The sequence below is a fragment of the Brassica napus genome, chromosome C4 (genome assembly GCF_020379485.1).
Source record: "Brassica napus cultivar Da-Ae chromosome C4, Da-Ae, whole genome shotgun sequence".
NCBI lineage: Eukaryota > Viridiplantae > Streptophyta > Magnoliopsida > Brassicales > Brassicaceae > Brassica > Brassica napus.
The window spans coordinates 34,506,630-34,522,504 of record NC_063447.1 but is presented as its reverse complement, the minus strand read 5'-3'; positions in this window follow the sequence as shown (position 1 = coordinate 34,522,504).

Below are 15,875 nucleotides of genomic sequence, written 5' to 3'. Positions count from 1 at the left end.
TATCTATTAAATGTTTTAAATTTTTTTACTTATATAACATGATTTTCCAAAAACAAATCTCAAAATGGTATTTATTTTTAAAATATTAACAAATATTTTTTAAAAACAAATATTTTAAGCACAATAGTACATATTAGAAAATGAAATTAAAAACAGTATGTATCAAATGTACAAAAACTTTAGATTTATTATTAGATTTATGAATCTTGAGATAATCCTTTAGTTTTCAAACATTTGAAAATATATTTAATTTTCAATATTCTGCATTGTAATATAATACATAATATTTTAATCTAGTTTTTGAAATTTTTGTAGAAAAAGATCCCAAATAGTCTCTATCCCTTGAGATATTGGAATGCTAATACTTATAAAAGTGCTAAAAGAGACACTGGCAGAAATTTTCATGATGTGAATGTGAATTTGATAACTACTGCATTCCCAAAAAGTTTGACGACTCCTGTTTATCTTCGAATATAGTCCATGCTTTACGAACACTTCGAAAATAATTTTAAATTCAAATAATAATAGGGTTTGGCACAAACTTAAGCGACTTTCAGAGATTTTATAAAATTTCTGCCACCTGGGGAGGGACCCATAGTACGGGGTGCCCCGTGTGATTTTATAAAATTTGTGTTATTGATTTTACATTTTGGTCAAATATCCCAGTAATTTCAGTCAGGGCCGGCTCAATACTATTAGAAATCTTAGGGTAAACATTTTTTTTTTTACTTTCTAAAACACTACAAGAAAACATAAGTTTAACGACGGCGGTATTCCTCGTGATTTCGTCATAAAAAAGACTTTACGAGGAATTAGCGAGGAAACACGTTTCGTCGTTGCTCGTTCATCGTAACGCATATTTTCTCGCCAATTCGTTGTAACTTAGCGAGGAAAAGATTTTGTCAAGACGAAGTACAACATTTCGTCGTAAAGACCACGTAGATATTCCACGTAAGGAGGTCGCTATATTTCCTCGTAAATACCTCGAAACATGTTCCTCGTAAACTACACGTAAATATCTCAAAAGTTTTTCCTCGTAAAGTGCACGTAAATACCTCGAAAGTATTTCCTCGTAAAATACTCGTTTATCTTTCCTCGTCATTTCCTCGTAAAATACCCGTTTACTCTTCCTCGTCATTTCCTCGTAAAGTTTCGACGTAAATAAGTCGTAAATTAGCTACGAATTTACTCCATTTTTTTATTTTACAGAATTTAAAAATATAATTAAAAAAATATTTAAAATTATTTAATTTATTAATAAAATTAAAATTTAAAAAAAATCAATACCAAAATATTTTATATATAAATAAGTTTTGAATTTATAATTCAACAACCGAAAAAAAAGAATTAAGACTCGTTCATCGCCCGGTAGAATTCATCACTCCTCCTCTCTACATCCACCTCGGGATGTGTGTCGGATGATGACTCGCCTGGAATGGGATTTTGTCGTCGCATGTTCCTCAACAAGGACTCCCATTCCGGATTTGTGGCCGCTACAACGTCCAAGAAGCCCTCGAGTCCACCCACACGAGCTGTGAACGCAGATCGCGTCGAGTCCATCTCATTACGCAGCTGCTCGGACTCTCTACGCAGCTGCTCGGACTCTCTACGCAGCTGCTCGGACTCTCTACGCTGCTGAGTGACTTCATCTTCCCGTGTCTGACCATAAGACGGTGTCGCTCTCGGAACATCGTTGACGGAACCAATCCCCAACGTACGTCCCTTTTTCTTAAGGACAACCTTAAAAACAAAAAATAAATATTGTTAGTACAAATTTAAAGTTAAATTAAATGAATAATAAAAAAAAAAATTTTTTTAAAAAATTTACCTCCTCGTAAGTCTTATCCACGTCAAGTGTGGATAAGGTGACGGGTAATCCGTCAGTGGACTGCTGGGTCAGCTGGGTCTGGCGGTCGTCAACCTGAGCAACCGAGTCGTTGAAGATTTGCTCGGACTTGCCATCTAGAAATTGGCCCGCCTTATTCTTGTGGGTCCTCTCGTAAAGTTGCATAAGAGACAGGAGTTGTCCCGTCTCTTTGGCCTAAAAACATTTAAGAAAGTTAGAATATACATATATATATATTAAAAATTTAATTAAATAAAATATTTAATTAGCATTTCCAAACGGACACCGGCGTGAGGTTTTTGGCCCGTAGAGTGAAGCATCGGCCTGTGGCCGTGCTCATCTATCGTGTTACGGGAGGCAGAGCAAGCCTGGACGATTCTGATGGACTCAGGATCCCGCCAATAATAGATGAGGCCATCCCACACATCCGTGGTGAGCTCAGCGGGTTTTCCACGCTCATATCCCTTCACGATCCAGTCACCCTTCCAGTTGGAGATCGTGTCCAACAAGCAAACTTTCGCCTTCGCGTAAAACGCTTTCCTCACCCTCTCATTGACCCCCATGGACCAATGATGTTTTTGCTGTAAAAAAAAATTAAATTAATAATTAGTTTTAAAAAAAAAATCATGAAAAAGTAAAAGTATATATAATTAATGAATAGTTCTTACATCGTAAATTTTGAACCACGTCTTTCTGACGTAGATCAGCGTCTGTTTCCAGTTCGGATGTGACATGGAGAAGTAACCTTTCATCGTGTCGGTTACGTCCGTTGCAAGACAATTGTCAACCCCAAACCTGAAAAAAAAACAAATTTAAAATATAAATTATTTATTAATGTTATAAAAGAATTTTAAATGAATTAAAAAAAATAATGAATGTAACATACCACAAAGTTTCGTCCGGTCGGTCGGGGTCTATGACTGGTAAACCTTCTCTGCCTGGCTGACCGAGAATGTCCTCGACAGTGTACTACGAGTAAGGAGCACTCGGAGGCACCATCAAATCGGGATGAATCTCGGCGGGCATCGGAGGAGCCATCGGAGGAGGCACAGGAGGAACCGATGGTGCAGTAGAAGAAGGCGACCGAGAGACTCTATGAGAAGGCTGAGTCTCGGGGACAGTCTCCGGACCCGAAGAACCGAGAGCTGAAGAAGAACCGGGAGCTGAAGAAGACGACAGGTCTAAACGACTACCAGGCTCACCGAACATCTGTCTGTAATGGGGAGTAAGTCTGTTCTTTCGAATCGTCTGGAAAAAAAAATTAATTTTTAAAATTAACATCAACAGTAATTAACAAATTTTATAAATAACAAATTCTATAAATCTACCTAAATTCCCTATATTAACCACCTAATCATCACTAATTAACACAAAATCAGCAAACCTATCTAAATTCTCTACACTAACCACCTAATCTACCCTAAACTAATCAAATTAGAGAGGAAATAGAGAGAACGTACTATAGCTACGAAATAGAGAGGAAGTGGAGAGCAAATGGGAGAGCGAATCTCGCGTGTATATATAAGAAAGTAATAATCGTCGTAATTGCCTCGTAACTTTACGAGGAACTAGCGAGACCCGTGTTTTGTTTCCTCGTAACTTCCTCGTTGATTAACGAAGAATTAGCGAGGCCCGCGTTTTCCTATTACGAGGTTTTTACGACGAATTGTGCTTACGTAGAATTAACGATGATTATTTTAAAATTCGTCGTGAGGTCCTCGTCAGCTTACGAGGAAATAACAATGATTATGTTTAAATCCCTAAAATCTGAAACCCCAAATCCCAAACCAGAAACCCATCTTCCCTTTAACGAGCAACTAGCGTTACCCGTGTTGGGTTTCCTCGTAATTTCCTCGTCCGCTTACGAGGAATTAGCAAGGCCCACTTTTTTATTTACGAGATTGGAGACGAAGCTAATTGGTCGTAAAACCTTTCGAAACTTACTATAAATACACACCAGTTTGCTTCTCAAATCAAAGTTAAACTTACCGATTTGCTTCTCAATTCAGAAATAATTACTCACCAGTTTGCTTCTCAAATTAGAAAGATTTGAAAAAAAGAAGGAGAGAAAGATACGGGAACACATGTGGGCGGAGACAAGGCTAGACTTATGTAGGTCTCGCCTTGTTTCTTCCCTCCTATGATTCCAGTATCTTCCTTCTCTTCTTTTTTATTGGTCGTTCATTTACGAGGAATTAGCAAGGCGGTGTTATTATTCACGGGGAAATAGCGAGGCCCGCGTTTTCCTATTACGAGGTATTTACGACGAATTGTGCTTACGTGGAATTAACGAGTCCCGCGTTATTTTCGTCGTTATTTCCTCGTTAGTTTACTAGGAAATTACGAAGATTATGTTTAAATCCCTAAAATCCGAAACCCCAAACCCCATCTTCCTTATCTTCTACTTCATATATTCCAAACCTCAAACTCATCTTCCCTTTAACCTCAAACTATTCTTTCCATTCCAAACCCCAAATTTAAAAACCACAATTCCTTAACTTATAATCTCAATCTCTTATTTCTAATACAAACTCCCGTTACTTTACACAAAGTCAAATTATATAAATAGTCTTTCATGATTAAATCCATAAAATCACATGCATGAAGTCTGAAAATCAATCTTATTAAAAAAAAATATGTTAATCGGATACATCGACATTCTCGTCATCACTAGAAACATCATCATTTTCATTAAACTCGTCTTCAACAGCTTCGCCTGTGGCATCGTCGGTAAGATCTTCATACTCATGATTATGCGGATCAATGAGAAGGATGTCATCAATTTGTTGTTCAGGTTCCTCGACTTCATTTATCTGTTCTTCTTGCAATGGTGGTTCTTCTCCACTGATGATTCGTCCTCGAGGTGTAACTTTGATCACGACTAACCAATTTATTCCCGATTCTCTCAGCCGAGGGTAAAGAAGGAAGCTAACTTGGTCTGCTTGTGAAGCTAAGATGAAAGGCTCAAATTTGTTGTACCTGCAAATTAAAATAAAGAAAACGTAGAAATTAATTTATTTTGCTCATGTATGGCAAAAAAAGAATTTGTTGTACCTTCGTCCACCATTGACATCAACTACATCGAGTTTGTTAAACCGAACACCTCTGTTGACGACGTGGTCGAACCATTCACATTCGGAGATGACGCATTTCAGCTTCAATATCCCTGGGAATTCAACTTCAATAATCTCCGTCAAGATCCCGTAGAAATCAGTTTCCCCTTTCACACATATTCCATAGTTATTGGTCGCCCGCTGTCTACCGTACTCATATGTGTGAAAAGTATAACCTCGTGTGAAATACATCTGTGATGTGGTGACCTTTACAAGTGGAGACTGAATTACTTCCTATAACCACTTAGGATAATCTGCATCGTCGTCATAATCAACGTGCAAAAATAAAGAGAACGTTGAAATACAGATCATGTATGAAAAAAAAGTTTGAGTTAATACCTGATTTTTCAACCACTTAATAAAGTGTTGATCTTTCCTTTTATCTACGTCACTTGTGAATATACTTGGGAATGTTTCTTCAACTTGAGAAACAAATAGGCTGCAAAATCACATTTTATATTAATTAATCTTTGGCAATTATATAATTTATACTTATATGTGTTTAGAAGTGTCCATATATGTTACCTTTCAAAATAACGCATCAATGGATCCTCACAATTGAGTAGAATATATGTGTGTGCACTATGAGCGTCTTCTTCACTCGACCACCAAACCTCTTTTAATTTTCCACCGAGTCGTCCAATCTGGCTAAAGATGTCTGGAACACCAGCAACTGCATATGTTGGCGCGACATCACCATCATCGCATCTTCTTGGAGCTCTTTTCCGGGTACGTACTTTTGACGCAAAGTAGTACGATGTGAAGTGAGAAGTTTCTTCCGTCAAACTTCCAGCAATTATAGAACCTTCAACTCTTGCAAGGTTCTTTGCTTTTCCCTTCAAATATTTCATGGCTCGCTCATACTGATACATCCATCCGTAATGTACAGGTCCACGAAGCAATGCCTCATATGGGAGGTGGACAGCTAGATGCTCCATGATATCAAAAAATCCCGGAGAAAATATCTTCTCCAAGTTGCACAATAAGATGGGAATGTTCTGCTGAAGCTGTTCCACAACTTCTTCTTTAAGAGTGCGTGTGCTCAGATCCCTGAAAAATGCTTCAATGCCTTGTATATTCCAAAAACAATTAAACACATTATATTAGTCATATATTATTGCAAACTAAACCATTATAAAATTACTGTGTTATAATATACTACCTGCAAGTGCTTCATGTACGTTTGTTGGAAGTAGCTCCGCAAATGCAAAGGGAAGTAGTCGTTGCATAAAGACATGAAAATCATGACTCTTCATCCCGGAGAACTTTTGACCATTTTCAACACATCTAGAGAGATTTGAAACATACCCATCTGGGAACTTCACTTCTGATGCCACCCAGTTGAACAACACCGACTTTTTTTCTGAAGACAATCTGAATATCGGAACGGGAACTTGTCCATTGCTGCTTATATGTAACTCACTTCTTGAGCAAATATCCGGCAAGTCCAACCTCGATTTTATGTTGTCTTTTGTCTTCCCTGGGACATTCAATATTGTATTCATGATGTTCTCAAAGAAATTCTTCTCTATATGCATCACATCGAGGTTGTGGCGCAGAAGAAGATCCTTCCAATATGGCAACTCCCAAAATATACTCTTCTTGTGCCAGTTGTAATGAACATCCTAAGAATCATGCATATTACGAGGGACATGCCAATTACCACCACAACGAACTGTTTCGTTAGCTCCATAGTAGTCGATTTGCGCTTCAATTTGTTCTCCAGTTAGATATGGAGGAGGAGTGTCTCTCACAACCCTTTTGTGCTTAAACAAATTCTTGTTTCTTCGGTACGGATGGCCAATGGGAAGAAATCGACGGTGCCAACCGAACCAACTTGTCTTCCTACCATTCTTCAGTTGAAACGCATATGTCGTTCCATTACAATATGGACAAGCTAATCTCCGATGTGTAGTCCATCCAGACAACATCCCATAGGCAGGAAAGTCACTTATGGTCCACAAAAGCATCACTCGCATCGTAAAATTCGTCTTCGTTGAGCAGTCATACGTCCTCACCCCTGTTGACCACAAATCCTTCAACTCTTTTATCAGTGGTTGTAGGAAAACATCCAGAGACCTTTTTGGATGGTTCGGACCAGGTATTAATATGGTCAAGAATAGCAACTTCCGTTGCATGCACATCTCCGGTGGCAGGTTGTATGGTGTAAGAAAGACTGGCCACAATGAATATTGTCTCCCTGACATTCCAAATGGACTAAATCCATCTGTGCATAATCCGAGATACACATTCCGGCTATTGCTAGCGAAATCCGGATGTACTTTGTTAAAATGTTTCATGGCTCTTGCATCTGATGGATGAGTCATCTCACCATCCGCCTGAGTATGCTCGGCATGCCATCTCATCTTTCCAGCAGTCTGTTCTGATTGGTACAATCTTTTCAATCTGTCTGTAATTGGTCGGTACCACATCCTTTGGTACGGTACCCTATTACGTCCCCGTCCTTTCGGCTTGAATCGTGGCTTCTTGCAGAATCGACATTCTTCTAACTTCTCATCATCTCCCTAGTAGATCATGCAGTTGTCGATGCAAACATCTATCATCTCCAAAGGTAACCCAAGACTATAAACCAGTTTCTGAATCTCATAATAAGAATCAGCAGACACATTGTCTTCCGGAAAATACTCTTTAAACAAGTCTGCCCATTCATTCATGAAACTTTCAGGTAGATTGTGATCAGTTTTAATATTCATCATTCTAGCAGCCAACGGCAATTTAGAGAGACCTTCTCTACAACCACTGTAAAGTGGCTGATTCGCCGCATTTAACATTTCATAAAACTTTTTTGCATCTATATTAAGTTCTTCATCTTCATCATGAGCTACAAATGCATCAGCTACCATATCATGAACCCTATCACATTCTACCATCTGCTCTTCCTGATGGTAACTATGTTCATTATGCAAATGAAGATCAACCGATTCTTCCTGAAAATTGCTATTACTACTACTAGCTTCATTCTGATCATAATTATAACATTCTCCATGTTGAAACCAAATACAGTAATTTGGTGTGAAACCTCTATTTATTAAATGCTTCCAAATATTTTCATGATTTGCCAATTTCGAATTGTTGCATTTCCGACAAGGACAAAACATCTTACCACTTTCTTGGGCGAGCGGTGTGGAATCTGCTTGATGCATAAATGTCTCCAGCCCCGCAAGGTATTCTTTCGTCACTCTCCCGTTAGCATCTCTATGCATATACATCAACCTCCGCAACTCAAAAATATTCCCGGAGCCCGACATTTTTTTTTCTTTCACGTTTTTTTTTTTCCTTATTGGTTTGTTTAAAATGATGTTCAAATGTCAATATTTATAGGAAATTTTCGAATCTGGTAGTTGTAATTTTCCTAGGAATTTATGACGAAATTTAGTTAGGTGGCCGAAAAAACATGTTACAAATTTCCTCGTTAAGTAGACGTAAAACAACTCCTCGTAAAGTACGCGCAACGTTTACGTCGAATTTACGAGGAAATCATATTTCCTCGTAAAAGCCACGTGATATTACACCGACTTTACGACGAAATGATTTCGTCGTTACCTTACGAGGAAATAACGCTGATTTTATATTTCCTCGTAATTTCCTCGTACAATCGTCGTAAAATTACGAGGATTACTTTTCCTCGTTAAATTTCCTCGCTAAAATTGTGTTTTCTTGTAGTGAAATTTATATGTAGATAATGTTTAAAATATTTTTAAAATTTAATCAGTAATATTTTGTAATGAAAACAAAACTATATAAATGTCAAATAATGTTGGGACCTTTTCAATTTTATTTATTATATTTATAATTTATATATATATAAAAATATAGATTTATAAAAAAATTGTACCCCTTATCTATTATTATACCGGAGAACACGAGCTTGGACCCGGGGCGGTCGCACCGCTTGTCCCCCCTTGTAAGCCGGCCGTGATTTCAGTGTGCCTTATGCGAAGGATTCAATACCCATTAACAGAAGCTTTAAATATAATGCCATATTTTCTGCCGATCCCACTAAAAGAAACATCATTTCTGTTGTGAAACTTAGGATTTAGAACTGTAAGTTTCTGTATTTAATTAATCATAAAGTGTTCCCTTTATATAGGGGATTACAAGATAGATAAAAAGAAAGATTACAAATCATAAACATAAAAGAAAAGGGAAATCCTAATCATATATGGAAAAGGAAATTGAGTTTCCTTTTCTCCTAAACCATGTAGCCGCCTCTCTCTCTCTAAGTCTCGCGGCCGCCTCTCTCTCTCTAAGGTTGGGCCATCTCTCTCTCTAAGCGTATGGGCCGGTTATGGACCGTGCCGGTTATGGACATCCATCAATTGATTTATAACACTCCCCCTTGGATGCCATAACCATACAGGGACTGTAATACGCTTAATGTTGCCTCATTAAAACCTTATCAGGAAAACCCAGTGGGACAAAACCATGATGAAGGAAAAAGAGTACAACACGTACTACTCCCCCTGATGTGAACCTCAGTGGAGGTCTTTCAGCCTACGCATCCCAATCTGATGCGTGAGTTTCCTGAACGTGCAAGTCGGGAGTGACTTAGTGAATAGGTCAGCTAAATTGTCGCTGGACCTTACTTGGACGACCAGGACTTCGCCGGCTTTCTGAAGCTCGTGCGTGAAAAAGAACTTAGGTAATATGTGCTTCGTCTTGTCTCTTTTGATGTAGCCGTCCTTGAGCTGAGCAATGCATGCAGCATTGTCCTCATACATCACGGTTGGCTCTTTGTCCTCAGACATCCCGCAATCAGCTCGGACATGTTGGGTCATCGACCTCAACCAAACACACTCGCGTCTGGCCTCATGAATGGCCAAGATTTCCGAGTGATTAGATGATGTGACCGCGATGGTTTGTTTCATGGAACGCCATGAAATGGTCGTACCTCCATGTGTAAAGACATATCATGTCTATGATCGAGCATGATTTGGATCTGATAGATATCCTGCATCAGCAAAGCCAACTAAACCATCTTTGTTATGGTTAATATAGACCCAACTCTTTCGTTCCTTGCAGGTAATTTTATCCCGTTCCAGTGCCTTTGGGTCGGACATGAGCTAAACCTCTATAGTAGGTTCACGGCAAAGGCTATATCAGGCCGTGTGTGAGTTGCCAAGTACATTAAAGCTCATATGGCACTGAGATATGACATTTCGGGACCTAGGACATCTTCATCGTCCATTTTGGGACGAAATGGATCAGTGTCCAGACCGAGAGATCTCACGACCATGGGACTGGTCAGAGGATGGCAATCGACCATATTAAACCTCTTGAGTACCTTTTTTTTGTGTATGACATTTGATGCACAAGGATACCATCATTTATGTACTCAAGTTGTAATCCCAAACAGAATTTTGTTTTCCCGAGATCTTTCATCTCTAATTCTTTCTTAAGGTATTCAACCGTTTGGGAAATCTCTCCAGAGGTTCCTAGGATATTCAGATCATCAACATACACTGCTATGATCATGAATCCTTTATTTTCAAATTTCTTAATGAAAATACATGGACTGATAGGGTCATTTCTATATCTCTCTTTCACTAGGTACTCACTTAGTCTATTGTACCACATCCGTCCGGATTGTTTCAGTCCATAAAGAGATTTATTCAACTTAATACAATGTTGTTCTTGAGAACTCTCTTTGTTTTTCAATTCGATACCTTCTGGGACTTTCATATAGATTTCATTATCCAGTGGACCATATAGGTATGCGGTTACAACATCCATTAACCGTAAATCTAGACCTTCTCTCACGGCCAGACTTATTAAAAATCTGAAGGTCGTAGCATCCACCACAGAGGAGTATGTCTCCTCATAGTCTATTCCTGGTCTCTGTGAGAATTCATGTGCAACAAGTCGGGCTTTAAACCTCACGACTTCACCATTATCATTTATTTTCCTCACAAAGACCCATTTGTATCCAACTGGTTTGATATCATGAGGTGTCCGAATTATTTGGCCAAATACACATCTTTTTCTCAATGATTCTAACTCCAAGTTTATGGCTTCTTTCCATTTAAGCCAATCTGGTCGTTGCATGCATTCATATATAGACGTGGGTTCATAATCCTCATTATCCATAAGTTCAAGTGCTACTTCATAAGCAAATATATCATCCATATCGACATGTTTTCTGTTCCAATGTTTTCCAGACAAGACATAGTTTATTGAGATCTCATTATTATCTGCACCATCAGTACCATGAATCTTTCATTTTTTTGCACATCAAGGCCGGCCACATCAGTGGCATCAGGTCCGGCCATGTCTAAAGCCGTAGGGTTGGACGCGGCCACATCACAGGCTGGATCGGCCGCTGATGTTAGGAGTTTTTATGGCTCCTAAGACAAATGTTGTAGTATAAATGATTGTCGAACCAGTTCTGAGAGATATGAAAGCACCGAGAATGCAAGTAATCACTTAATCTAAGTGCAACCAATGGTTTTTAAAAGGGTTTTTTAAACTATAACTAACTAAAAGGAATAACTAAATGATATTTTCTTAACTATGGGAAAAGAGAACTCATGGATATAGGGATTAGACCTCGGGTGATCAAGTTTCGAACTAAGGATGGCAAACGATCAATCAAACTATCAACCTTAAGCTTAGACACAATCCTAAACAAACTCTATGTCTAGATGAATGTTCATTTACTAACACAATCCAAGCATCAAATGTCTTTGGTTGAATAATATGAAAGTAATCATAACTAGCAAGTCCAATGGCTATCTTAGCACCTCTAACAACAAATGTCTTTGGCAAAGTATGCTAAAAGCTAGGAAGAGTTGTCTCGGGCATTTCCTCGAACACCTTTCGGGTGAGAAATGCCTAAGGATCAACAACTGAGTGGCCAACTCAGAAGATGCATTAGGTTCACTCTGCTAGCAAGGAAATATGAATGATCTACACTAAAACATCCTAGCTCTAACCTAATCACCCTTAATCTCCCTAACCCATGAATTCAAAGGGGGATTACTCACTAATCTCCATGATTCCTCTTAAACCCATGTTGGATTTCAGATTAATCATGTAGAGAAACACAAAGAAAATAGATATAAGAACACAGAATTTCAATAACAAAACTGATCAATTGATTCAAGAGATGACTTTCCAAAGGTTTTTGGTGGTTTTTCTTAAGAACCAAGATGATCCGCCTCCTGGTGGCTTACAGAGTATTAAAACATAGGTTTAGAAAATAAAAACGTGCATCATGAAATGACCAAAAGGCCCTTGAGAAATCATAAGTTCGAGCAGAAATAAGACGCGGAGCGACCTCCGCTCGTCGCTCCGAGTAGTCGCTCCATGCTTCGGGAGCGACCTCGCTGTGTCGCTGCGAGAGGTCGCTCCGGACATGAAAACGCGAGCGACCTCCGCTCGTCGCTCCGAGTAGTCGCTCCATGCTTCGGGAGCGACCTCGCTGTGTCGCTGCGAGAGGTCGCTCCGGACTCGTTCTCGCATCTCCGGGTGATCAAAACGCGAGCGACTCTTCCCTGTCGCTCTGGTAAGGTCGCTCTGATAGGGAGATCAGAGCGACTTGACGGTGTCGCTCCGGACTGGTCGCTCCGGTAAGGTGCTCGCCCAATGATCACTTTAAACACTTCTTTTGGACTCCAATTGCACCCAAATGTCTCCAAGAACTCCATGTGGTACTCCAATACCTGATAAGGACTCATGTATGCAAAATGCAACCTAAACATGGCTAAATCCTAATCTATATGATCAAAATGCACATGGGTGAATGGATAAAACATTAGAAATATGCAAGATATCAACTCCCCCAAACTTGTTCTTTACTTGTCCACAAGTGAACTTTCTAGAACTCATAGGGAGAGAGGTTTGAAGGTGGGAGCTCATAGCCAAAAGAAACACAACTAGCAAACACGATTAGCACACTCTCTTATTACACTCTAGCTTCTCTAGGCCTATCTCAACTCCTTTTGTCCCTACACTCGTCATCAAGCATCCACACATTCAAATCAACCAACTCTCACATTCATTAAGCACAAAACATCTAGTGAATTCTTGCAAATGGTCAGTCGGTCCAAGTCATTTGGGTAAGGGAAGGCTTTTATTCAAGTGATTCAAAAGGTTCGAAACATAAAATCTTTACGGTGGTTTACTCTCGAAACAAGTAGCCTTGACATTGCACATAATATATCTAAGAAAGGGACCAACTCATGCATACAATGCTCAATCTCCATTGTTCTACCCTTTTCCCAAACATACAATTACACAATTTTTCCCAAATGTCAAGCCCAACTCACATCTCTCACCAAAAGATCTCAAGAACACCTTGCACGACAAAACTCTTTTCTTTGAAATCTCATAAGGATTTTTCTCAACTTCAAAACAAAACTTAGCTCTAAACAGTTTTGCTAGCCCCTTTTTTTTCCTTTTTTTTTTCTTTTCTTTTTCTTTCTCTTTTTTTTTTTTTTTTTTTTTTTTTTTTTTTTTCGGGGGCCAAGACTTTTCATAAACTGAGCTAGAAGTTTCTCTACTTATCCCATAAAGACTAGCCAATTAAGCACAAGAGTTCACTCTTTTCCTTCCATTTTCTCAAACTCCCAAATCAAACTTTACAACACTCACCCCCATCTATGGCTAGACAATGATGTGCCTAATCTAGCAAGAATGAAGATCAAGCATTGTCGTTCCCGATACTCTCAACATTATGCACATGTAAGACTTTCCTAAGAAGGCCTCACTCATCAAACAATGAAAGCTTAAAAGGAGGGAAAGGTTTTTGGGAGTGGTCTACCACTAGAGTTTGTCAAAAAAGATTGGCATAAAAGATGTGACAACTCAAGTGTGTATAGCCATGACTCAGTACACAAGGGACCCTAAGCAAGAAGCATTAAGTTCGTTTAGTTCAAATAGGGTTGTAGTTGGCTTCAAAGAGTAGGTTTCAGCAATCAACAAGTTTCAAGAAGAGTTTTCAAGGCACGAAACATACAAGTCTTTTCGAGAGGTGCATAGCTTTTCAGGTGAAACGTAGTGTTCTTTATAAGGCATTTAAAATCATTGCTCCCAGTGCAAGTGAATGCAACCTATATGCCCTAGACTCTCCTAGAAATGCAAAATGATGCAAACTAAATGAATTTTTTTTTTTTTTTTATATGCAAATAGGTATGCAATGCATGACTCATGAAACAACATCAAAGCAAACATGATCAAATGCTTGGTACCTCCCCCAAACTTGAGTTACACAGTCTCTGTGTTGTCAAGTAAAGAGAGAGATACCGAAATGAAAACTAATATGCAAAAAGGGAATGGTATATACAAGGGAGAGAAAGAAGTACCTCCTATGGATAGTAGGTGGGGGCTGATGCCCCAGCATCGTCGTCGTCAGGTGGGAAGGTGGTATAGTAACCACCGGATGCTGAACCGGAGCCTCCATACCATGGCTGGCTCTCAACCTCGTCAATCTCGTCCTCACTATCAGAAGAAGCGAGGGATGGGGACTTGTTACCGGAAGTGGAAGGTTGAGTGGGTGGGTTCCTCCACTTACGCTGAAGCTGCGCAGCAGTGAGGGGGAAGCCAAGAGCATCAGGCGGAGGTGGAGGCTGGGGGTTCGAGGTGTTCGCGAAAGCGAAGTCTGCTGAGCTACATCCAGCTATCCCCCCCCTGGTTAAGACATCAGCTACTTTCTTCATGAATTTGGCTGAGGTCTTTGCCTGCTTCTTTACCGTCTTGCTTAGCGCCTTGCACTTATCCTTCAGCTTTTCTATCGTTCTGTCCTGAGCCTTGTTCCACCTCTGAAGGCGACTAATGTGGTCATGAGCATCACGAAGAGCTCCAGGGGGAAGAACTCCGTCATGTGGCTTGAAGTAGTAGCGCGGAGGTCCATAGATATGCTCAGAAGGGTCTGCAACAGGCGAGTCATGTCGCGTAGGAACACTTCTTCTCCTTGATGGAGCAGCATTAACTGGATCGAGAGGCCCGTGTTCTCCAAGAAAGTACTCCTGGGGTATGTTGAAGCTAATAGCTCCAGGTATCTCTAAACTCGTCAGGTTCCGGTTTGGAAGAACCACTTCGACTGGCTTGCCCTGCAAATAGTAGTGGTAGACGTAGTCCTTCCCATACATCCCACTAAAATAGGTAGCAATCCTCAAGTAGGTGCCATCAATGAACTTCGGTCCCACTGCGTCCTTTCCCAAGGGAACATTCAGAAATTGGAGCAGTGGTGTGATCATTCCACCTATCCCCATCTTTGGGCGCGAGTCAGTGGTGGACCACGCCCAGTCTCTGTAGTGCTGGAGACGACCCACAAAGAAACTGACCATCCCGAAGGTAGCATAGATGTCGGTGCTGGGAAGGGGTAAAACTCCAGGTTGGGCGTAGGGACGGATAGCCGGACAGAGCAGTCGCATGTCTTCCTCAGTAACCGTACCAGCTTGCTTCCGTGGGTAGAATGCATGGACTAGCATCCTGTGGAGGTAACGTACGGACGGGTGTCGGATGTGTGAATTCTTGTCAGCCCCGGTAGTGTGTTTGTTTCCAGTGATCAACTTCCAAAGCTCCGTGGGAAGGTTCTCACACTTGGGTAGGGAGTGGTCTTCTAGGTCTTGGAACCCCATGACTCTCCCAATGTCCTTGAAGTTCATGTTGTATTCTCGTCCATTGACCTTGAAACTGATTTTGCCCCATCCTTGCCTCACATGCGCGGTGTCGTGGTAAGTGACCGCAAGAGAAGATAAGAACTGACAAGTGACATCCTTGTAGAAGGGATATGCCATGGTGAGGAGTTTTGGCATCTTCAAATGTCCTAGTATCTCTTCAATGTCAGAGTCAAGACCCAACTCCTTCAGCAGATCAAGGTCGGCGAACCTGGTTGGAGTCCAAGTGACCTCATTCTTCAAGTGATCATACAGCTCCTCCACAGATGGAGTTTT